General features: G+C 40.8%; 1 pseudogene across 1 annotated transcript in view; it reads left to right on the top strand.

Annotated features, from left to right (window-relative positions):
• Positions 1 to 12,292: 12,292 nt before the first annotated feature.
• LOC311099891 (protein furry homolog) overlaps positions 12,293 to 24,544 on the top strand; it is a 49,859-nt pseudogene continuing 37,607 nt past the window's right edge. Inside the window, exon 1 of the transcript in view lies at positions 12,293 to 12,801. The product of the transcript in view is annotated as a protein furry homolog (transcript). The remainder of the gene's footprint in view (positions 12,802 to 24,544) is intronic.

Below are 24,544 nucleotides of genomic sequence, written 5' to 3'. Positions count from 1 at the left end.
GCTGCCGTCGGCCATTCAAAAACGGAGGCTCTTTTTACGCACGTCTTCTGGTACTACGGGATCCCGGAGGACATTATGTCAGACCGTGGTCCTCAGTTCACCTCACGCGTATGGAAAGCGTTCATGGAATGCCTGGGGGTCACGGTCAGTCTCACCTCCGGGTACCGTCCTCAAGCTAATGGGCAGGTGGAGAGGGTCAATCAGGAAGTGGGCAGGTTCCTGAAGTGTCACTGTCAGGACCGGCCCGGGGAAGTGGGCAGATTTTCTACCTTGTGCTGAGTATGCGCAGAATTCCCTCCGCCACTCCTCCACTAACCTCTCTCCTTTCCAGTGCGTGTTGGGGTATCAGCCGGCCCTGGCACCTTGGAATCCGAGCCAGACCGAGGCCCTTGCGGTGGACGAGTGGTTTCGGCGCGCTGAGGAGATCTGGAACGCTGCGCACACTCATCTCCAGCGGGCGTTGCGTTTGCAAAAGGAACAAGCCGACCTCCACCGCAGTGAGGCACCTGTTTTCTCTCCAGGCGACCAGGTCTGGCTCTCCACCTGGAGCCTGCCCCTCCGCTTGCCCTGCCGGAAGCTGAGCCTTTCGTTTGTGGGGCCGTTTAAAGTCCTGAGGAGGGTTAATGAGGTAACGTACTGTTTGCAACTCCCTGCTGATTACCGCATTAACCTGACTTTTCATGTGTCTCTCTTCAGGCCTGTGGTGTTCAGTTTCATATCGTCATACTGTCCTTTCACCCCGATATTACGGGTTTATTACACAAGTGGGCGCCAAAAAACTAAAAAAACAGCGAATTGGGCATCTATTACCAGAATGCTAACAGAATTAGCACAAGTAATAGTGAATTTGTATGGAGGCTGCAAGCTAAATATGCTAACGAGCGCAAACGAAAATAAACAAATTGCAAAGACAGGCAATATACATATACATATATAGGTATGAGCTACCAAATTGTAATTTTGGTGAGTTTGGACATTTACAAGCGAATGTGAACAAGAGAAATTGTGCAAATGAACAAAGTTTTGACACATGCAGTACTGGTTCTCCAGCAGCATGTCTACACGCAGTGTCTGTGTGGAGTCTGGAGTCGCTAGGGCAACGGGCCTGCCTGCTCTGAGAAAAGAAGAGAACGGAGAGGAGAAAAAAATGCAAGGAAATGAAGATGCAGCTGTACAAATAACTCATCCGAAGGGCTTAGCTTCTCAAACACGGCAGAAAGCTAACACAATATGATGCCCCATCACCTTAATTCAGCCACTTACTTAGTTAGCAAGTTAAATTAGGGATCTTGTTAACGCATCATTATTTATTTTTCACGCAGGAAATAAAGATACAACGCATACGAAATATCTTGCTGTGTTTGGTAAACACAGATCTAAAATGCTTCTTATTGTAATTTCTGCTCCACACATTTTGTGCTTTAGTTGCACTTCTAAACTCAGATGAGAATTCACGAACGGGTAGCTTATTTTCTCCGGTACTTTTCTTGGTATAGCCAGCCAAGTTTTCTCTGGTAAAATGCAAGATTAACTTTTAGCAAAACATTAGGAAATGTAGCTGGCTACATTCTTTCAATGATAGGCCTAAACATTATAAATATGATGGCCATGCATTGTTTTCTTCAAAAAAGACCTTGCTCATTTACTTGTGTGGCTGCCAGCCAAATAGTTGTAATATAGTAGTGGACAAATATGAGAAGAATGTGGGCGTGGCCAAATGTAGGTTACTGTGCAACTCACTATTTTGGCAGGATGCCATTTTTCGTGTTTATAATATAAAAAAAAAGAAAAGAATTATTATCATTGTATATCATTACAAATTAGCCTCCTTCTGTACATATATCTCTGTGTGTATCTGTATATCTATTTAGTTGAAGATGGGTTGTAAAATAAATATCATTAGCCTATTGCTGTCGTTTGTTGTGTACGCTAGGCACTAGCCTTTCTTGGTAATTGCTGCAATGTAGCTGGGTTCAAAACAGGTTTAAACCAGTTCGCAAGTGTTTTGTTTCATTCTGTTGAGACATTTTCTTTGGCCAAATTAAGTTCCTACTGTAATATTGTCGCCATATAATAACTTGTTCGTATTTTCCCTATAAACAATGACTTGACTTACTTTTGATATTACCTTAATAAAGTTTAGAAACTTTTGTGAAGGTTTGGTGTGGTGTGGCTATTAGCCTATTATACTGCAGAACTATGATATGAAGGCACTGTGCGACGACGCTCCAACTGACTCCGACAGTTGAACTTGAGATGATGAAGAATGTTTTAGGCCTACCAGAGTTACTCCTATAATCTAACAATATAATGCTTATCTATATTTTTAAAAATCTAATAGAAAATCTATCCTTCTCTACACTTATATATGAACAGCAGACGCAGTAGCCTATCTGACAAGTATAAAGAAATTAATGTCGGTGTCGTAGCACTCCGCTGGCATATCTATATCTCTCTCTCTGGGGCTAGGCCTAAGCTTCTCTTCCTTTGTATTTCAAAAAAAAATATTAACATCATACAGTGGACACTGAAGCCTGTAGGCCTATGCATGCAATGCTCTGATGCATTTAGTGCTAAAATCTCTGACAGATGAACCGTGAGGTGGACAATTATTGTTTTAGGAAAGTAAAAACCAATAAAACAATAGGCTATAAAGTTTTGCATATGCTAGACATCGAAACACAAGGAATATTGTTTTGTAATTAGTTATAGGCTGTTTTTAAGGACACGTAAATGTGGCTTCTTTGGCCAATATCCCTCATTTTTTGATGGCGTTAGTTGTGTGGGTGGACGGCCTTATGGGTTTACGCACCCAATGCAAATGAATGACCGGTACATTTCTCAAACATCAGATCAATTAAAATCTTCCCGGTCTCTTGTCCGGCGCCAAATTTCCCTAATGGAAACCCTGGTGTGTTTGTGTGTGTTTTGTTTGTGTTTTGTTTGTTTGTGTGTATGTGTGTGTGTGTTTCCATATCTTTATGTACTCATGTTACGTGTGATTGAGCTCTCAGGATAACCTCACCCTAGAGACACAGTACCAGGCAAAAGTTTGGACACACCTACTCATCAAATCAAATCAAATGTTATTTGCCACATGCGCCGAATACAACAGGTGTAGACCTTACAGTGAAATGCTTACTTACAAGCCTTTAACCAACAATGCAGTTTTAAGAAAATAAAAAAATATTGTGTTAAGTAAAAAATTGATAAGTAAAAAATAAAAATAGCAAATAATTAAAGAGCAGCAGTAAAATAAAATAAAAGTAGGGAGGCTATATACAGGGGGTACCGGTACAGAGTCAATGTGCGGGGGCACCGGCTAGTCGAGGTAATTGAGGTAATATGTACATGTGGGTAGAGTTAAAGTGACTATGCATAAATAATAAACAGAGTAGCAGCAGCGTAAAAGAGGGGGATGGGGTGGGGTGGGGGGCCAGTGCAAATAGTCCGGGTAGCCATGATTAGCTGTTCAGGAGTCTTGTGGCTTAGGGGTAGAAGCTGTTAAGAAGCTTTTTGGACCTAGACTTGGCGCTCCGGTACCGCTTGCTGTGCGGTAGCAGAGAGAATAGTCTATGACTTGAGTGGCTGGAGTCTTTGACAATTTTGAGGGCCTTCCTCTGACACCTCCTGGTATAGAGGTCCTGGATGGCAGGAAGCTTGGCCCCAGTGATGTACTGGGCCGTACGCACTACCCTCTGAGGCCAGGCAGTTGCCATACCAGGCGGTGATACAACCAGTCAGGATTCTCTCGATGGTGCAGCTGTAGAACCTTTTGAGGATCTGAGGACCCATGCCAAATCTTTTCAGTCTCCTCAGGGGGAATAGGCTTTGTCGTGCCGTCTTCACGACTGTCTTGGTGTGTTTGGACCATGATAGTTTGTTGGTGATGTGGACACCAAGGAACTTGAAGCTCTCAACCTGTTCCACTACAGCCCCGTCGATGAGAATGGGGGCGTGCTTCTTTTATTTCCTGTAGTCCACAATCATCTCCTCATTCCAGGGTTTTTCTTTATTTTTACTATCTTCTACATTGTAGAATAATAGTGAAGAAATCAAAACTATGTGTTAACACATATGGAATCATGTAGTAATTTCATAGTTTTGATGTCTTCAGTATTATTCTACAATTTAGAAAATAGTAAAAATAAAGAAAAACCGTTGAATGAGTAGGTGCGTCCAAACATTTTACTGGTACTGTATATTCTTACATACATACCACGCACAACGCTCACCACGCACAACGCTCACCACGCACAACGCGTACACATAATCCACTTAACAAATTCAACGCAATCAATAATAGTATTGTTGATTTAAAAAATCCTGTGTGAAAGCTTAACTCCAGTGAACAGCAGAGGGCACCGTTGCAGAGGCTAACTGGTCTAACTGGGCTCTGCCTGTTACCTTGTCCTCATCCTCTTCCTCCTCTTCCTCCTCGTTCCCCTCCTCCTCCTCTTCCTCCTCTTCCTCCTCCTCCTCCTCATCTTCCTCTTCCTCCCCCTCCTCCTCCTCCTCTTCCTCCTCTTCATCCTCTTCCTCCTCTTCTTCCTCCTCCACTTCCTCCTCTTCCTCCTCCTCCCCCTCCAACTCCTCCTCCTCTGCCTCCTCTTCCGCCTCCTCCTTCTCCTCCTCCTCCTCCTCCACCTGTGTTCTAGTAGAGAAGTCACCATGTTCTGATCCTTGCCTCAGGGCCTAATGTCTTGGCCTTTGACGGAACCACTGTAATGTGACAGTCAATCATGGATGCCAAGCTGCCAGCCCAAATATTAGGGGTGTATATTTTAGTTATTGCCCTAGCACTAACACACTTGATTCTACTAATCAACTAATCAACTAATCAACTCATCAACAAGCCTTTGATTAGTGGAATCAGGTGTGTAAGTGCTAGGGCAAAAACAAAAATTCACACCCTTTGTGGTTGTTCTGGCCCAGTCTTTGTTTGACTAGTAAGGTGACCAGTTTAGTAAGGTTATATAATCAGTGTTAATGACTAGTAAGGTGACAGACTTAGTAAGGTTATATAATCAGTGTTAATGACTAGTAAGGTGACCAGTTTAGTAAGGTTATATAATCAGTGTTAATGACTAGTAAGGTGACCAGTTTAGTAAGGTTATATAATCAGTGTTAATGACTAGTAAGGTGACCAGTTTAGTAAGGTTATATAATCAGTGTTAATGACTAGTAAGGTGACCAGTTTAGTAAGGTTATATAATCAGTGTTAATGACTAGTAAGGTGACCAGTTTAGTAAGGTTATATAATCAGTGTTAATGACTAGTAAGGTGACCAGTTTAGTAAGGTTATATAATCAGTGTTAATGACTAGTAAGGTGACCAGTTTAGTAAGGTTATATAATCAGTGTTAATGACTAGTAAGGTGACCAGTTTAGTAAGGTTATATAATCAGTGTTAATGACTAGTAAGGTGACCAGTTTAGTAAGGTTATATAATCAGTGTTAATGACTAGTAAGGTGACCAGTTTAGTAAGGTTATATAATCAGTGTTAATGACTAGTAAGGTGACCAGTTTAGTAAGGTTATATAATCAGTGTTAATAACTAGTAAGGTGACCAGTTTAGTAAGGTTATATAATCAGTGTTAATGACTAGTAAGGTGACCAGTTTAGTAAGGTTATATAATCAGTGTTAATGACTAGTAAGGTGACCAGTTTAGTAAGGTTATATAATCAGTGTTAATGACTAGTAAGGTGACCAGTTTAGTAAGGTTATATAATCAGTGTTAATGACTAGTAAGGTGACCAGCTTAGTAAGGTTATATAATCAGTGTTAATGACTAGTAAGGTGACCAGTTTAGTAAGGTTATATAATCAGTGTTAATGACTAGTAAGGTGACCAGCTTAGTAAGGTTATATAATCAGTGTTAATGACTAGTAAGGTTAGTAATGTTATATAATCAGTGTTAATGACTAGTAAGGTGACCAGTTTAGTAAGGTTATATAATCAGTGTTAATGACTAGTAAGGTGACCAGTTTAGTAAGGTTATATAATCAGTGTTAATGACTAGTAAGGTGACCAGTTTAGTAAGGTTATATAATCAGTGTTAATGACTAGTAAGGTGACCAGTTTAGTAAGGTTATATAATCAGTGTTAATGACTAGTAAGGTGACCAGTTTAGTAAGGTTATATAATCAGTGTTAATGACTAGTAAGGTGGCCAGTTTAGTAAGGTTATATAATCAGTGTTAATGACTAGTAAGGTGACCAGTTTAGTAAGGTTATATAATCAGTGTTAATGACTAGTAAGGTGACCAGTTTAGTAAGGTTATATAATCAGTGTTAATGACTAGTAAGGTGACCAGTTTAGTAAGGTTATATAATCAGTGTTAATGACTAGTAAGGTGACCAGTTTAGTAAGGTTATATAATCAGTGTTAATGACTAGTAAGGTGACCAGTTTAGTAAGGTTATATAATCAGTGTTAATGACTAGTAAGGTGACAGACTTAGTAAGGTTATATAATCAGTGTTAATGACTAGTAAGGTGACAGACTTAGTAAGGTTATATAATCAGTGTTAATGACTAGTAAGGTGACCAGTTTAGTAAGGTTATATAATCAGTGTTAATGACTAGTAAGGTGACCAGTTTAGTAAGGTTATATAATCAGTGTTAATGACTAGTAAGGTGACCAGTTTAGTAAGGTTATATAATCAGTGTTAATGACTAGTAAGGTGACCAGCTTAGTAAGGTTATATAATCAGTGTTAATGACTAGTAAGGTGACCAGTTTAGTAAGGTTATATAATCAGTGTTAATGACTAGTAAGGTGACCAGCTTAGTAAGGTTATATAATCAGTGTTAATGACTAGTAAGGTGACCAGTTTAGTAAGGTTATATAATCAGTGTTAATGACTAGTAAGGTGACCAGTTTAGTAAGGTTATATAATCAGTGTTAATGACTAGTAAGGTGACAGACTTAGTAAGGTTATATAATCAGTGTTAATAACTAGTAAGGTGACCAGTTTAGTAAGGTTATATAATCAGTGTTAATGACTAGTAAGGTGACCAGTTTAGTAAGGTTATATAATCAGTGTTAATGACTAGTAAGGTGACCAGTTTAGTAAGGTTATATAATCAGTGTTAATGACTAGTAAGGTGACCAGTTTAGTAAGGTTATATAATCAGTGTTAATAACTAGTAAGGTGACCAGTTTAGTAAGGTTATATAATCAGTGTTAATGACTAGTAAGGTGACCAGTTTAGTAAGGTTATATAATCAGTGTTAATGACTAGTAAGGTGACCAGTTTAGTAAGGTTATATAATCAGTGTTAATGACTAGTAAGGTGACCAGTTTAGTAAGGTTATATAATCAGTGTTAATGACTAGTAAGGTGACCAGTTTAGTAAGGTTATATAATCAGTGTTAATAACTAGTAAGGTGACCAGTTTAGTAAGGTTATATAATCAGTGTTAATGACTAGTAAGGTGACCCGTTTAGTAAGGTTATATAATCAGTGTTAATAACTAGTAAGGTGACAGACTTAGTAAGGTTATATAATCAGTGTTAATGACTAGTAAGGTGACCAGCTTAGTAAGGTTATATAATCAGTGTTAATGACTAGTAAGGTGACCAGTTTAGTAAGGTTATATAATCAGTGTTAATGACTAGTAAGGTTAGTAAGGTTATATAATCAGTGTTAATGACTAGTAAGGTTAGTAAGGTTATATAATCAGTGTTAATGACTAGTAAGGTGACCAGCTTAGTAAGGTTATATAATCAGTGTTAATGACTAGTAAGGTGACCAGTTTAGTAAGGTTATATAATCAGTGTTAATGACTAGTAAGGTGACCAGTTCAGTAAGGTTATATAATCAGTGTTAATGACTAGTAAGGTGACCAGTTTAGTAAGGTTATATAATCAGTGTTAATAACTAGTAAGGTGACAGACTTAGTAAGGTTATATAATCAGTGTTAATGACTAGTAAGGTGACAGACTTAGTAAGGTTATATAATCAGTGTTAATGACTAGTAAGGTGACCAGTTTAGTAAGGTTATATAATCAGTGTTAATGACTAGTAAGGTGACCAGTTTAGTAAGGTTATATAATCAGTGTTAATGACTAGTAAGGTGACCAGTTTAGTAAGGTTATATAATCAGTGTTAATGACTAGTAAGGGGACCAGTTTAGTAAGGTTATATAATCAGTGTTAATGACTAGTAAGGTGACCAGTTTAGTAAGGTTATATAATCAGTGTTAATGACTAGTAAGGTGACAGACTTAAGTAAGGTTACACACTGAGTCTACAAAACATTAAAACATTGTGTATGTGTGCCATTCAGAGTGTGAATGGGCAAGACAAAAGTTGTAAGTGCCTTTGAACGGGGTATGGTAGTAGGTGCCAGGCGCATCGGTTTGTAACAAGAACTGCAACGCTGCTGGGTTTTTCACGCTCAACAGTTTCCCGTGTGTATCAACACTGGTCCACCGCCCAAAGGACATCCAGCCAACTTGACACAACTGTGGGAAGCATTGGAGTCAACGTGGGCCAGCGTCCCTGTGGAACGCTTTCGACGCCTTGTAGAGTCCACGCCTCGACGGACTGAGGCTGTTCGCTTTTCATCCCTCCTTCTCTGTCTGTCAGACCCATCATCCCTCCTTCTCTGTCTGTCAGACCCATCATCCCTCCTCCTCTGTCTGTCAGACCCATCATCCCTCCTCCTCTGTCTGTCAGACCCATCATCCCTCCTCCTCTGTCTGTCAGACCCATCATCCCTCCTTCTCTGTCTGTCAGACCCATCATCCCTCCTTCTCTGTCTGTCAGACCCATCATCCCTCCATGTACCAGTCTTACATCAGCCCGCTTGCGTTCAGATGGACGGGGTGGAAATATTTGAGGCGTGTCCTTAAAAACGTGATCCAAAGTGCTCTTTTCAGGCAGCGCTGATAGGGATATATCAGACCAACCAAAAGCTGGTTTTAGCGGTAACGCAGTTGGTTATGGCATGAATTTTGACAGTGGAAATAATAATAATAATGCAGCCTATCCAGCCGTGACGCCCACTGCCAATATGGGCATGGGACAAGAGTATCCTAATGTGCTTTTGGTGCCTGTATACTTCGTATTTAGAAACATAAAAAACTACTGTTTTTTCCAATTTCGATTTATTTTATTAAAAACATTGCCTCCCCTCCTCTCAATGAAGGCTTTTTCTCTGTCCTGCCCAATGCAATCGCAAAGTAGTCAAGACCATCTAAAGTGTTTGGCTCGTGAGACCACTTGGAAATAAATCTTCATCACCAAAGCTTTATAAAAATATCTAGTTTGAGAGGAGTAAAACAGTAAGCTGACATTCCCTTTTTATCTATGTATTGTAGGCAGGCCTACATTATTTTAGCCATGCAGGTTCCGTTTTGGACGTGCGTAAAACCCCCTCCATGATGTAGGCTACGTGTCCCCCCTCCATGATGTAGGCTACGTGTCCCCCCTCCATGATGTAGGCTACGTGTCCATGCCCATCATGAAACGAGAGATGAGAACCTCGGTGAATACCGGTGAACCTGGTATTTAGTAGTTATCAGTATTATCTATAAATAGTGCTTGTTTTCCGTTTTGGATGTTGAAAACCCAAGCCCTCCCTTAGGCCTACTATAATGAAGGCTGAGGCCTACTATAATGAAGGTTGAGGCCTACTATAATGAAGGCTGAGGCCTACTATAATGAAGGCTGAGGCCTACTATAATGAAGGCTGAGGCCTACTATAATGAAGGCTGAGGCCTACTATAATGAAGGCTGAGGCCTACTATAATGAAGGCTGAGGCCTACTATAATGAAGGCTGAGGCCTACTATAATGAAGGCCTACTATAATGAAGGCTGAGGCCTACTATAATGAAGGCTGAGGCCTACTATAATGAAGGCTGAGGCCTACTATAATGAAGGCTGAGGCCTACTATAATGAAGGCTGAGGCCTACTATAATGAAGGCTGAGGCCTACTATAATGAAGGTTGAGGCCTACTATAATGAAGGCTGAGGCCTACTATAATGAAGGCTGAGGCCTACTATAATGAAGGCTGAGGCCTACTATAATGAAGGCTGAGGCCTACTATAATGAAGGCTGAGGCCTACTATAATGAAGGCTGAGGCCTACTATAATGAAGGCTGAGGCCTACTATAATGAAGGTTGAGGCCTACTATAATGAAGGCTGAGGCCTACTATAATGAAGGCCGAGGCCTACTATAATGAAGGCTGAGGCCTACTATAATGAAGGCTGAGGCCTACTATAATGAAGGCTGAGGCCTACTATAATGAAGGCCTACTATAATGAAGGCTGAGGCCTACTATAATGAAGGCTGAGGCCTACTATAATGAAGGCTGAGACCTACTATAATGAAGGCTGAGGTCTACTATAATGAAGGCTGAGGCCTACTATAATGAAGGCTGAGGCCTACTATAATGAAGGTTGAGGCCTACTATAATGAAGGCTGAGGCCTACTATAATGAAGGCTGAGGCCTACTATAATGAAGGCTGAGGCCTACTATAATGAAGGCTGAGGCCTACTATAATGAAGGCTGAGGCCTACTATAATGAAGGCTGAGGCCTACTATAATGAAGGCCTACTATAATGAAGGCTGAGGCCTACTATAATGAAGGCTGAGGCCTACTATAATGAAGGCCTACTATAATGAAGGCTGAGGCCTACTATAATGAAGGCTGCGTAAACAGCAATGCCTGTCTTTTTATGATATCATTACATTTTATGACATCATTACATTTTATGATATCATTACATTTTATGACATCATTACGTTTTATGATATCATTACATTTTACCAGGGACGCAACTTTGGTTTTAGAAGTGGGGGGGGGGGGGGGCGTAACGCCCCTAGGGGTCAATGGCCCTGTAACGCCCCAACCCAACACACCCCACTCAGCTTTAGGATCTTAGTGAAACATTCATTATTGGTTTCAGGTGTGTTAGGCCAAGGCCAGAGTGTATGGCAGACCCCCAGGGCCAGGACTGAGCAGCCCAGCAGCTAGGGATTGCTTAAATGGATATCTCCCCTGATGTGGGCATGTTTTCAATAGACTGCTTTTGTCGTACAGTATTCCATATAAGGCATCCATACCTTATGAAAGTTAATAAATCAAATCTAGTGATACATAACTTGACATTTCTTCCATCCATTGTGGGAGGATAACCAACCTTCCAAGGAATGGCACTCCATTTCTTAGCCGTTATAAATGCTAGGGTACACAGTTTCTTCTGATAACAGTCTCCAGTATCAACGTTTCCAAGCAAACAAAAACAGGGAGGTGGGAGAATCTGTAGACATGCTGAGATAAAAGAACGTACTCTTTGCCAGAATTCATCTAGCCTTCACAAGACCACAACAGATGCAAATGTCTCCCCTTCTGTGTTTCACACCTCCAGCAGAAGATAACAATTTCTGAGTGCATGATATTCCGTTTCACTGGCATATAGTACGTTCTATGGATGGTCTTAAACTGCAGTAATTTATGTCTGAGATTATATGAACATGACTGGGCATTCAAACATATCTGTATCCATTCATCATCATCAACAGCGTCTCCCAGGTCTTCCTCACATTTTTGTTTTACATGCTTTGTGTCATCGGGAAAAGCCTCTATCAACCTTTGATGCAGTTTGGAAATCAACTTTAGAGGTTTGTCAGACAGCCTTAAAATAGTTTCAATCTTTGAAGCTTCTTGCTTGTCTAGTGTTTGCTTCACAGAGAGAATAAAGTTTTGAATCAGCAAAAGTTCACCTCAGCGCCATCACAGACTGGTCTTCCCTTGGCTGGCCTGACCCTGCTGAGACCCCCTGTCACCATCTGATCCTGCTCAGATGAGGCATGACGAAGAATGACCTTGGTGTACGTCTATACATTATATTGTCCATGGATAGAATCAATGGTTCAATCATTTAAATTACCATTATTCCCAGATCCCAGACTGTAGCCTTCAAGATGGAACGTTGTATAAATTCACTGATTGTTATAATATAGTGCAACATTCACCTGAGCTCTGTAGACTGGTCTTCTCTGGCTGTCTGACCCTGCTGGGACACCCGTCACCATCTGATCCTGCTAAGACATGATGAGTATATGTTGTGAACTGACTGTGCACCATGACAGCGTAGCCTGTAGAGCTGTTTTATACCGTGTCAGTGTGAAAAGTAGGGAATTAGCTCGGGAAACTGACAGATCAATAACGTTACATTGCTATACTGACTAATAAAAACTGACATTGCGCTGAAAAAAAAAACGTGAGTATATCGGTCTTCAATCGTTTGGCCCGTCCCCCGTCCCCCGTCCCCCATGTGTCCCCCGTCCCCCATGTGTCCCCCGTCCCCCATGTGTCCCCCGTCCCCCATGTGTCCCCCGTCCCCCATATGTCCCCTGTCCCCCCGTCCCCCATGTGTCCCCTGTCCCCCCGTCCCCCATGTGTCCCCCATGTGTCCCCCCGTCCCCCATGTGTCCCCCGTCCCCCATGTGTCCCCCGTCCCCCATGTGTCCCCCGTCCCCCATGTGTCCCCCGTCCCCCATGTGTCCCCCATGTGTCCCCCGTCCCCCATGTGTCCCCCGTCCCCCATGTGTCCCCCATGTGTCCCCCGTCCCCCATGTGTCCCCATGTGTCTCCGTCCCCCATGTGTCCCCCGTCCCCCATGTGTCCCCCATGTGTCCCCCGTCCCCCATGTGTCCACCGTCCCCCATGTGTCCCCCATGTGTCCCCCATGTGTCCCCGTCCCCATGTGTCCCCCGTCCCCCATGTGTCCCCCATGTGTCCCCCGTCCCCCATGTGTCCCCCATGTGTCCCCCCGTCCCCAGTGAAGGTTGCGCCCCTGCATTGCTTTTCGTTTAATTTTATTACAACCAAACTTATTAGAATGATTCACCTTTCTGATTTGATGGTGACAATGTCCGTGGCGCGCTTGCAATGCAACTTCTGGAGATGTTTGATTGCGATCTGATCTGTAAGATGGTTTCCGATTATTATGTTCATAAAACATTGGCCTATATGGGAGCAGTATAACGGAGAGTAGACGTTCTCCCTTTCTCTTTATATTGGATCTTTGTCCAGCTACTGTTTAATGTCTGGATGTGAGTAAAACCCTCCATAGTCTGTGTTGTTTTAATACTTTATGCCCACGGGGAGAAATGATGGGGCCTGTAAGTGTGACATAGCCGAATTAAAACAAGTTGCTGTTTCATTTGGTTTATCAATAATGAATGTAATCTTGCTTATTGACAATGTTTGGCATGTCCATGCTCAGCCATAATGTAATTTACAGTAGGCCTAGCCCCTATATCAGTGTGAATGCTACTGAAGCCATGCAATTACTTAAAACAACGTGGACTGCAAATGTGTTCAAGTTAACGTATTTAGCAAAGATAGGTCTACATTTTGTTATTTCGTTTCTGTAAGCCATTTAACAAACTATAACGGACTAACATTGGAATTGGAGTTGATTCCAAGGCGATACATAAAAGACCGTAAATACACAACTTGAAGCACCTACATATTTCACCATGGAACATGTTCTGATTGGCCAGTGAGGGGCCAAGCCTTGACACACCCACAACTTGTTAATTCATTAAAAACCCAGCCCTTTCACTCCAACGCCAGCATGCGCCGATAATCGTGAAAGTGAAAATAGCAAAAATATTTCTGACACACCCCTGAACCTATAGCGCTTCCGCTTAAGCTTAGATTGACCATTGGTTTGTTAAACTAGAGCCTTAAAACGGAATTACGTCCAACAGCTGTTTAATCCAGTGAGATTAAGTGAACACAACAACAAACCATCCTGTCCACAGTATCCTGTCCATAGTATCCTGTCCATAGTATCCTGTCCATAGTATCCTGTCCGTAGTATCCTGTCCGTAGTATCCTGTCCGTAGTATCCTGTCCGTAGTATCCTGTCCGTAGTATCCTGTCCATAGTATCCTGTCCATAGTATCCTGTCCATAGTATCCTGTCCATAGTATCCTGTCCATAGTATCCTGTCCATAGTATCCTGTCCATAGTATCCTGTCCATAGTATCCTGTCCGTAGTATCCTGTCCGTAGTATCCTGTCCGTAGTATCCTGTCCGTAGTATCCTGTCCACAGTATCCTGTCCATAGTATCCTGTCCATAGTATCCTGTCCACAGTATCCTGTCCATAGTATCCTGTCCATAGTATCCTGTCCACAGTATCCTGTCCATAGTATCCTGTCCATAGTATCCTGTCCATAATATAATGTCCATAATGTCCTATTTTAAATTCACTGCTCAGTCACAGTTGAGTCATTGTGTTTTTATGATACATGCAGACAGAGAGAGAGAGAGAGAGAGAGAGAGAGAGAGAGAGAGAGAGAGAGCCTAGTCAGCTTGTTGTGTAACTCTTCAGATAACCCATGTTGTTGTTGTTGTTGTTGTCTTGCCTGGTTTGTGGTTCGGATGAGTATGTGGTCACCCAGAATAACCAAACAGAGCCCCCCTCTTCACTCCCCTCTTCCCCTCTCTCTGTGTCTCTCTTCTGGTCAAACCACTCTGTCTCTTCACTCCCCTCTTCCCCTCTCTCTGTGTCTCTCTTCTGGTCAAACCACTCTGTCTCTTCACTCCCCTCTTCCACTCTCTCTGTGTCTCTCTTCTGGTCAAACCACTCTGTCTCTTCACTCCCCTCTTCCCCTCTCTCTCTGTGTCTCTCTTCTGGTCAAACCACTCTGTCTCTTCACTCCACTCTTCCCCTCTCTCTGTGTCTCTCTTCTGGTCAAACCACTCTGTCTCTTCACTCCCCTCTTCCCCTCTCTCTCTGTGTCTATCTTCTGGTCAAACCACTCTGTCTTTCTGTTGAATTCCCTCTCTCACTGGTTGTTTTGTCATTGGTCTAAATAGTCTAGATCATTGGTCTAGATAAAAACATCAGAGAGAATGACTGTTGAGTCTTTAGAGTAGATCAACAGTGACTTTGATGTACGACAGGAAACATTCAAATGATGTAAACAAAGATACAAATAAAGACTTAATAGTTTTTTTATGAGAGTGCTTGTGTCTACACAGTAACATCAACAACCCTTTCATATTGTTACTGGCACGCATACAAAACAGCAATAGGCTACATCATAGATAGATTACTGCCTCCTCTCACCTTTCTACAGTGTCCCTCTGTCTGGACATTCTTGACTTCCACCCACATTCAACCACAACAGCCAATTACTATTTGAGGAACAGGAGCAGGAGTGTGTGGTGTGTGTGTGTGTGTGTGTGTGTGTGTGTGTCTGTGTCTGTGTGTGTGTGTGTCTGTGTGTGTGTGTGTGTGCGTGTGTGTGCGTGTGTGTAATTTGTCCTGAGGGGATGGCCACACCTCTCGCCCTCTTTGGCACCATGAAGACTATTTTCTCAGAGAGAGAGAGAGAGAGAGAGAGAGAGAGAGAGAGAGAGAGAGAGAGAGAGAGAGAGAGAGAGAGAGAGCAGGAGAGAGAGAGAGAGAGAGAGAGAGAGAGAGAGAGAGAGAGAGAGAGAGAGAGAGAGAGAGCAGAGAGAGAGAGAGAGAGAGAGAGAGAGAGAGAGAGAGAGAGAGAGAGCAGGAGATAGAGGGAGAGAGAGAGAGAGAGAGAGAGTAAGTGTCAGACAGAGACAGAGAGAGAGAGAGAGAGAGAGAGAGAGAGATGAAGGTAGGTTGTGTTAGTTTGGGATTAAGGTTAGGCTACTTCAGTACAATTGTTGCTTCTGTGTCTTCTGTGACTTTTGGGTGTCAGGGAAAATGTATGGAGTAAAAAGTAAATTATCTTATTTAGGAATGTAGTGAAGTAAAAGTAAAAGTAGTCAAAAATATAAATAGTAAAGTACAGATACCCCAAAAACTACTTAAGTAGTACTTTAAAGTATTTTTACTTAAGTACTTTACACCACTGGACAACGACTCCCATTGTTAGGACGGAGACATGATCATCTCATCATTGTCTCTCATCATCATGGTTGCAGTTGAATTTCTGGAAGAGGGAGAGAGCATGATGCTGGTGAATTTGCACTTCTCATGTAATGGAAGTGGTAACGATGAGTCGAAATCCACCACTTAGCATAATTATTGTTTTCTGACACATTCATTTTTTTTTTTTTTTGCCGTTTTTGTCTGGATGCGGAGTCCTGGAGCACAGTAGGCTATTTACTGTACATTGATCGACAACTGAACTAGTTTATAGAAAGTGTCGAACTGACTGAATAAAGTCAGTCTCCTATATGCCTTTGCCAGTAATAAATCATGCAACGTGCTGATACGTCCACGGTCCATCGGGGCAAGTAAACCAAAGGATTTCCTAGGTTTCCATTACGGCGACGCTAAAGTGAGTGGCTCTCATTGGTTCCCAACCCTTTTTCGGTTACTGAAACATGATAATTAGGGCTTTTCACGGAATCATTCAACGGAATTCAACAAATATAAAACAATTTATTGACCTCCAGTAGGGAATCAACTAAATGTTTTGATTATCATAAGACGTGAACAGAATGCATCAGTGATTCCGTATTTCCTGCAACTTTCTGAATAGGCAACTAGAATGCCCCGTGTGCAGTCTACCACTTTGTTTAGCTGTTAGCGATGATGCTAATGAAAACAGTCTTCTGGTAGATGGAAAATTATTTCCCAAAAACCCTTCTCAATTAAATGTTAACTACAAAGTAGCCTATGCTAACCTGGCAGAATTATATTGTTTAGCAAACTCTACCATCCCATGTCTGCTACAAAAACACAGCTAAACAACACCTCTTGCTAGGTGTGCACTTTAATAAAAAGGGTAACTACACCCCAAAATTCGAAATGTCTCAGATTTTTCCCAGACCTCAAAAGTGGTCTCCAGATGTGGTTTAAGCATTGTTGTGGACTTAGAACATCCAATTGAGTTGCTTTTCTATAATAAAAAAAAGTGTGATTTTTGAGAGCGAAAACCTGAAACAAATGTGAAAAAAGGAGACCTGGAAAAGCAAAACCTTTAATTTACTTTCCAAGACAATGTGGCCTATTTACTTCATTCTTCTGTTTTAATAAAATACATACCTTGAAGAACAAACATTATTTTTGGCAATTCATATCTTGCAGTAAAACCATAAATAAGACTTTAATCTCAAGAGAAGACAAGTTAAATGTAAAAAAAAGGTTTAATGTTTAATGTCTTACTTAGAAAATAGTCCTGATCATATAGGAGCATCTTGATGAATTTATGAAATTGTTTCTTCCAATTATTCATAAACATGCACCTGTTAGGAAACTGAATGTTAGAACTGTTAAGGCTCCATGGATTGATGAGGAATTTAAAAACTGTATGGTTGAAAGACATTTCGAATTTTGTAAAGTTAGTGTGGGAGAGGTGGAAAAATTATTGTTATTGATCAATAATGACAAACTTCCTGGCATTGACAACTTACTGTAGATGGAAAGCTACTGAGGATGGTAGCTGACTCTATAGCCACTCCTATCTGTCATATCTTTAATCTGAGCCTAGAGCAAAGTCTTTGTCCTCAGGCCTGGAGGGAAGCCAAAGTCATTCCGCTACCCAAGAGTGGTAAAGTGGCTTTTACTGGTTCTAAGAGCAGACCTAATCAGCTTGCTGGCAGCTCTTAGCAAACTGTTGGAAAAAATGTTGTTTGACCAAATACAATGCTATTTCTCTGTAAACAAATGAACAACAGACTTTAAGCATGCTTTTAGAGAAGGGCGCTCAACATGTACTGCACTGACACACATGTCTGATGATTGGTTGAAATAAATGGATAATAAGAAGATGGTGGAAGCTGTATTTCAGTGCCGCCTTTGACGTTATTGACCATAACCTGTTGTTGAGAGAACTTACACTACCAGTCAAAGGTTTTAGAACACCTACTCATTCAAGGGTTTTTCTTTCTTTATTTTTTTACTATTTTCTACATTGTAGAATAATAGTGAAGACATCAAAACCATGAAATAACACATATGGAATCATGTAATAACCAAAAAAGTGTTAAACAAATCGAAATATATTTTATATTTTAGATTCTTCAAAGTAGCCACCCTTTGCCTTTATGACAGCTGTATGTATTTCCCACCGTAAAGCATGGAGGAGGAGGTGTTATGGTGTGGGGGGTGCTTTGCTGATGACACTGTCTGTGATGTATTTAGAATTCAAGGCAGACTTAACCAGCATGGCTACCACAGCATTCTGCAGCGATACGCCATCCCATCTGGTTTGGGCTTAGTGGGACTATCATTTGTTTTTCAACAGGACAATGACCCAACACACCTCCAGGCTGTGTAAGGGCTATTTTACCAAGAAGGAGAGTGATGGAGTGCTGCATCAGATGACCTGGCCTCCACAATCCCCCGACCTCAACCAAATTGAGATGGTTTGGGAGGAGTCGGACCGCAGAGTGAAGGAAAAGCAGCCAACAAGTGCTCAGCTTATGTGGGAGCTCCTTCAATACTTTTGGAAAAGCATTCCAGGAGAAGCTGGTTGAGAGAATGCCAAAAGCGTGCAAAGCTGTCATCAAGGCAAAGGGTGGCTATTTGAAGAATCTCAGATATAAAATATATTTTGATTTGTTTAACACTTTTTTGGTTACTACATGATTCCATATGCGTTATTTCATAGTTTTGATGTCTTCACTATTATTGTACAATGTAGAAAATAGTAAAAATAAAGAAAAACCCTTGAATGAGTAGGTGTTCTAAAACTTTTGACCGGTAGTGTATGTGTCATGGCTTTTCAACCTCTGCCATATCGTGGATTCAGGGCTATCTATAATAGAACTCAGATGGTTTTCTTTAATGGAAGCTTCTCTAATGTCAACCATGTAAAGTGTTGTGTACCACAGGGCAGCTTTCTAGGCCCTCTACTCTTTTCTATTTTTACCAATGACCTGCCACTGGCATTAAACAAAGCATGTGTGTCCATGTATGCGGATGATTCAACCATATACACATCAGCAACCACAGCTAATGAAGTCACTGAAACCCTTAACAAAGAGTTGCAGTCTGTTTTGGAATGGGTAGCCAGTAATAAACTGGTCCTGAACGTCTCTAAAACTAAGAGCATTGTATTTGGTACAAATCATTCCCTAAGTTCTAGACCTCAGCTGAATCTGGTAATGAATGGTGTGGCTGTTGAACAAGTTACAGATACTTAAATTACTTGGTGTTACCTTAGATTATAAACTGTCATGGTCAAAACGTATAGATTCAATGGTTGTAAAGATGGGGAGAGGTCTGTCCTTAATAAAGAGATGCTCTGCTTTTATGACACCACACTCCAAAAAAGCAAGTCCTGCAGGCTCCAGTTTAGTCTTATCTTGATTATTGTCCAGTCGTGTGGTCCAGTGCTGCAAGGAAAGACCTAGTTAAGCTGCAGCTGGCCCAGAACATAGGGGCACGTCTTGCTCTTCATTGTAATCAGAGGGCTGATATTAATACTATGCATGCCAGTATCTCTTGGTTAAGAGTTGAGGAGAGACTGACTGCATCACTTCTTATTTTTATAAGAAACACTGTGTTGAAAATTCCAAATTGTTTGCATAGTCAACTTACACACAGCTCTGACACACACATTTACCCCACCAGACATGCCACCAGGAGTCTTTTCACAGTTCCCAAATCCAGAACAAATTCAAGAAAGCGTACAGTATTATATAGAGCCATTATGGAACTCCCTTCCATCTCATATTGTTCAAATGAACAGCAAACCTGGTTTCAAATAACAGATAAAGCAACACCTCATGGCACAACGCCTGTCCCCTATTTGACCTAGATAGTTTGTGTGTATGTATTGATATGTAGGCTACATGTGCCATTTTTTTATTGATGTAGTTCTGTCCGTGTGCCTTTTTTAAATGTTTTGTCCTTGTCTATTAATGTTCTGTATTATGTTTCATGTTTTGTGTGGACCCCAGGAAGAGTAGCTGCTGCTTTCGCAACAGCTAATGGGGATTCTAATAAAATACAACAAATATAGACCTAGACCTAGACTATATCCAAAACAACTAACAATACACTGAATTCATACATTTTCAGTCATTTAAATTGTAAAGCCATGTCTTTCTACACAATACTACAACTCATATTTCCAATCTGGGAGGTAAAATATAAAGTATTAAACAATTTGTCTGTGTATTTCAGATGGAATCAAGGTATTAGAATGTTCCAGAATAGAGCTCCTTCTGCAGAACATGTAGAACCTGGCGGCCTACTTTCTCTATTTGGCTATTCTATGTACTTGTGGAAAACACTACACACTACACACTACACACACACACACACACACACACACACACACACACACACACACACACACACACACACACACACACACACACACACACACACACACACACACACACACACACACACACACACACACACACACACACACACTTTTATTATAACAAAGCAGTACTCTGGTTATCATTAGTGTTTATGTGTGTGTCTCTCATTTCTCTATCCTCTCTCGGGTCCCTAGGGTCCTAGCTAGAAGGGCCACTCTCAGAGGACTCGCTGCCATGACAACGGTGACATAAACACCAGGAAGTCACCAAGGGCAGTAGCTATTGGCGAAATAAGGGTCAGTTCAAGGTTAAGGAAATAAGTAAATGATGAGTTTGTTTTTTCTCTGAGTGATTTTGACACTAAATTGTCACTCTGTCAGTCTACTACTACCATTTTTATTTTGTGGGTAGATCATATTTAATATTGCAGATAGTGTGTGGCTTCCATCAATGTAATTGTCTGCATCATTTCCAATTTCCAATCGCCCATATTGTTTTGGTAAATATATATATATATACACATTATATATATTTTCAAATATATGTTCCTTTATTATTTTCCCCTAACCCTACCAGCCCTCCCCTAATTGGAGTAAAGTAACGGACAACAACTCTTAGGCTTCTACCTCCAGTTTATACTATATACATGTTACGGACACAGTCTATTTGACAATAGTTCTCTTCTGTTTGTTTTTAGCCCCATCCTTCATCTCCACTCAAGCCCTCCAACAACTACCATTACCACTAGTAGCATGTCTATCTCTAATATCTATACCTACTAAAACTATAACTAATATCTCTACCTACTACCTACTAAAACTATCTCTAATATCTCTACCTACTACCTACTAAAACTATAACTAATATCTCTACCTACTACCTACTAAAACTATAACTAATATCTCTACCTACTACCTACTAAAACTATAACTAATATCTCTACCTACTACCTACTAAAACTATAACTAATATCTCTACCTACTACCTACTAAAACTATCTCTAATATCTCTACCTACTACCTACTAAAACTATCTCTAATATCTCTACCTACTACCTACTAAAACTATAACTAATATCTCTACCTACTACCTACTAAAACTATCTCTAATATCTCTACCTACTACCTACTAAAACTATCTCTAATATCTCTACCTACTACCTACTAAAACTATCTCTAATATCTCTACCTACTACCTACTAAAACTATAACTAATATCTCTACCTACTACCTACTAAAACTATAACTAATATCTCTACCTACTACCTACTAAAACTATCTCTAATATCTCTACCTACTACCTACTAAAACTATCTCTAATATCTCTACCTACTACCTACTAAAACTATAACTAATATCTCTACCTACTACCTACTAAAACTATAACTAATATCTCTACCTACTACCTACTAAAACTATCTCTAATATCTCTACCTACTACCTACTAAAACTATCTCTAATATCTCTACCTACTACCTACTAAAACTATCTCTAATATCTCTACCTACTACCTACTAAAACTATCTCTAATATCTCTACCTACTACCTACTAAAACTATAACTAATATATCTACCTACTACCTACTAAAACTATCTCTAATATCTCTACCTACTACCTACTAAAACTATAACTAACTTAGAACTGACTGTCATCATCACCACTACATCAGTACTACAAATACCGTCATGATTACTACTGCTACTATCAGCACTATCCCTACCATCATTACTACTGCTACTATCACCACTATCCCTACCATCATTACTACTGCTACTATCACCACTATCCCTACCATCATTACTACTGCTACTATCACCACTATCCCTACCATCATTACTACTGCTACTATCACCACTATCCCTACCATCATTACTACTGCTACTATCACCACTATCACCACCATCATTAAACTGCTATCATTACCATCACCCCTACTACCCGTACCACTACTATTTGGAGTAATAATCACAACAATAACAACAATAATAATAATAATACTAAAAATAAGGAAGTGACTGTTTACTATACAGATGTTATTATTCAGTGTCCCTCAGGCTGTGGCAGGCAAATACATATTTGGCTGCAAGAGGAGTCATTGCTCCTTCGCCCATGAATAGTTTATGTTTTTCCTCTGGGTTTAATAAGATAACATTTGGAATAAATGTTAAATTTCTGCGAATAATGACTCTTTTGGTGAGGAATATTTATGACAGTAAAGGAGAAAGTGCATCTCTGTCTCTACCTCCCCTGTCGTGCAGTGACCACATACACCCTCGTCTTTGGGTAGCCGTGTATTTTCATGTCTGCCGGTTTCTATAGCCAATTATACAACGGGTGGGTCTAATCCTGGACGCTGATTGGTTAAAACCGCATTCCAGCCGGTGTCTATTCCACAAGTTACCACCGGCTAAATCTATGATGTTAAAATGCCTATTTACTCTGTTCCATCTGACTGTGCAATCCACTGTCTCATCAGCCCTGCCAGGCAATTTATAAACTTGATCTCCACTATAAAAAGCATCTAGACATTATCTCACATTTCTTTTAGACCAACATTTAGTTTTCAACAGCGGAGATTTGTATAAACCTTCCTGTCTGTCTCTCCGACATTTGCAACATTGTTTCAATATTCAAATTCTATCTCCAGCTGTCCCATAGTAATGAACGTGTCGGGAGTCGGGACGAGACAGACAGGCAGGCAGCGTTTCTCAGCCAGTCGAAATATTGAATCACCTGGCATCATTTTTATGGAGTGAGGGAAAAAAGTATTTGATCCCCTGCTGATTTTGTACGTTTGCCCACTGACAAAGTAATTATCATCAAAGAAATCAAAGAAATGTCAATTGAAAAAAGGTCTTTAGAGCTTCAGTGTCCTGACGAAAGAGCACATTTTCTATGCCAGGTGAAATCGTGCCTCATTAGCTCATTGTTATGGATGTGTCCAAATAAATGTCATGGTACAAACACACCAAGACAGTTGTGAAGAGGGAACGACAACACCTTTCCCCCCTCAGGAGACTGAAAAGATTTGGCATGGGTCCCCAGATCCTCAAAAAGTTATACAGCTGCACCATCGAGAGCATCCTGACCGGTTGCATCACCGCCTGGTATGGCAACTGCTCGGCATCTGACCGTAAGGCACTACAGAGGGTAGTGCGTACGGCCCAGTACATCACTGGGGCCAAGTCTCCTTCCATCCAGGACCTCTATAACAGGCGGTGTCAGAGGAAGGCCCAAAAAATGGTCAGAGACTCCAGTCACCCAAGTCATAGACTGTTCTCTCTGCTACCGCACGGCAAGTGGTACCAGAGCGCCAAGTCTAGGTCCAAAAGGCTCCTTAACAGCTTCTACCCCCAAGCCATAAGACTCTGAACAATAATCAAATGGCCACCCGGACTATTTACATTGACACCCCCCGCCCCTTGTTTTTACACTGCTGCTACTCGCTGTTTATTATCTATGCATAGTCACTTTACTCCTACCTACATGTACAAATTACCTCGACTAACCTATACCCCCGCACATTGACTCAGTACCGGTACCCCCTGTATATAGCCTCATTATTACCTGGACTAACCTGTACCCCCACACATTGACTCAGTACCGGTACCCCCTGTATATAGCCTCATTATTGTTATTTTATTGTGTTACTTTTTATTTTATTTTTTACTTTAGTTTATTTAGTAAATATTTTCTTAACTCTATTTCTTGAACTGCATTGTTGGTTAAGGGCTTGTAAGTAAGCATTTCACTGTAAGGTCTACAACTGTTGTATTCTGCGCTTGTGACAAATACAATTTGATTTGATTTGAAAAGGTTGGAGAAGTGGTATATCCATACATCTCTATTTTGGATAGATAGCTGTTTGTGTTGTTGTTTGTTTAGTGTGTTCCAATTTTCCCAGAAGTGATTTGAGTCCAGTGATTCAAATCAAATCAAATCAAATGTTATTTGTAACATACATGTGTTTAGCAGATATTATTGCGGGTGTAGCGAAATATTTGATGGATGATGGATGGGACTACCAGCTCTCTGTAACATAGAGGTCAACCAGTGGGTCCGCCTCCTCTATACCATGTTTCTTGTCTCTCTCTTGATGTCTCTCTCCTCTCTGCCCCCCCCCCCCCCCCCCCCCCCTCCCAATTCAATTTAAAGGTTTTATTGGCATGGGGAACATATGTTTACATTGTCAAAGCAAGTGACATAGATAATAAATAAAAGTGAAATAAACAATACAAAAAAATGAACAGTAAACATTACACTCACAAAAGTTCCAAAAGAATAAAGACATTTGTCTAT

Source organism: Coregonus lavaretus (genome assembly GCF_964263955.1).
Source record: "Coregonus lavaretus genome assembly, chromosome: 24".
NCBI classification, from domain to species: domain Eukaryota; kingdom Metazoa; phylum Chordata; class Actinopteri; order Salmoniformes; family Salmonidae; genus Coregonus; species Coregonus lavaretus.
The sequence above is the reverse complement of the archived record's forward strand: the minus strand, read 5'-3'. Positions and strand labels throughout refer to the sequence as shown.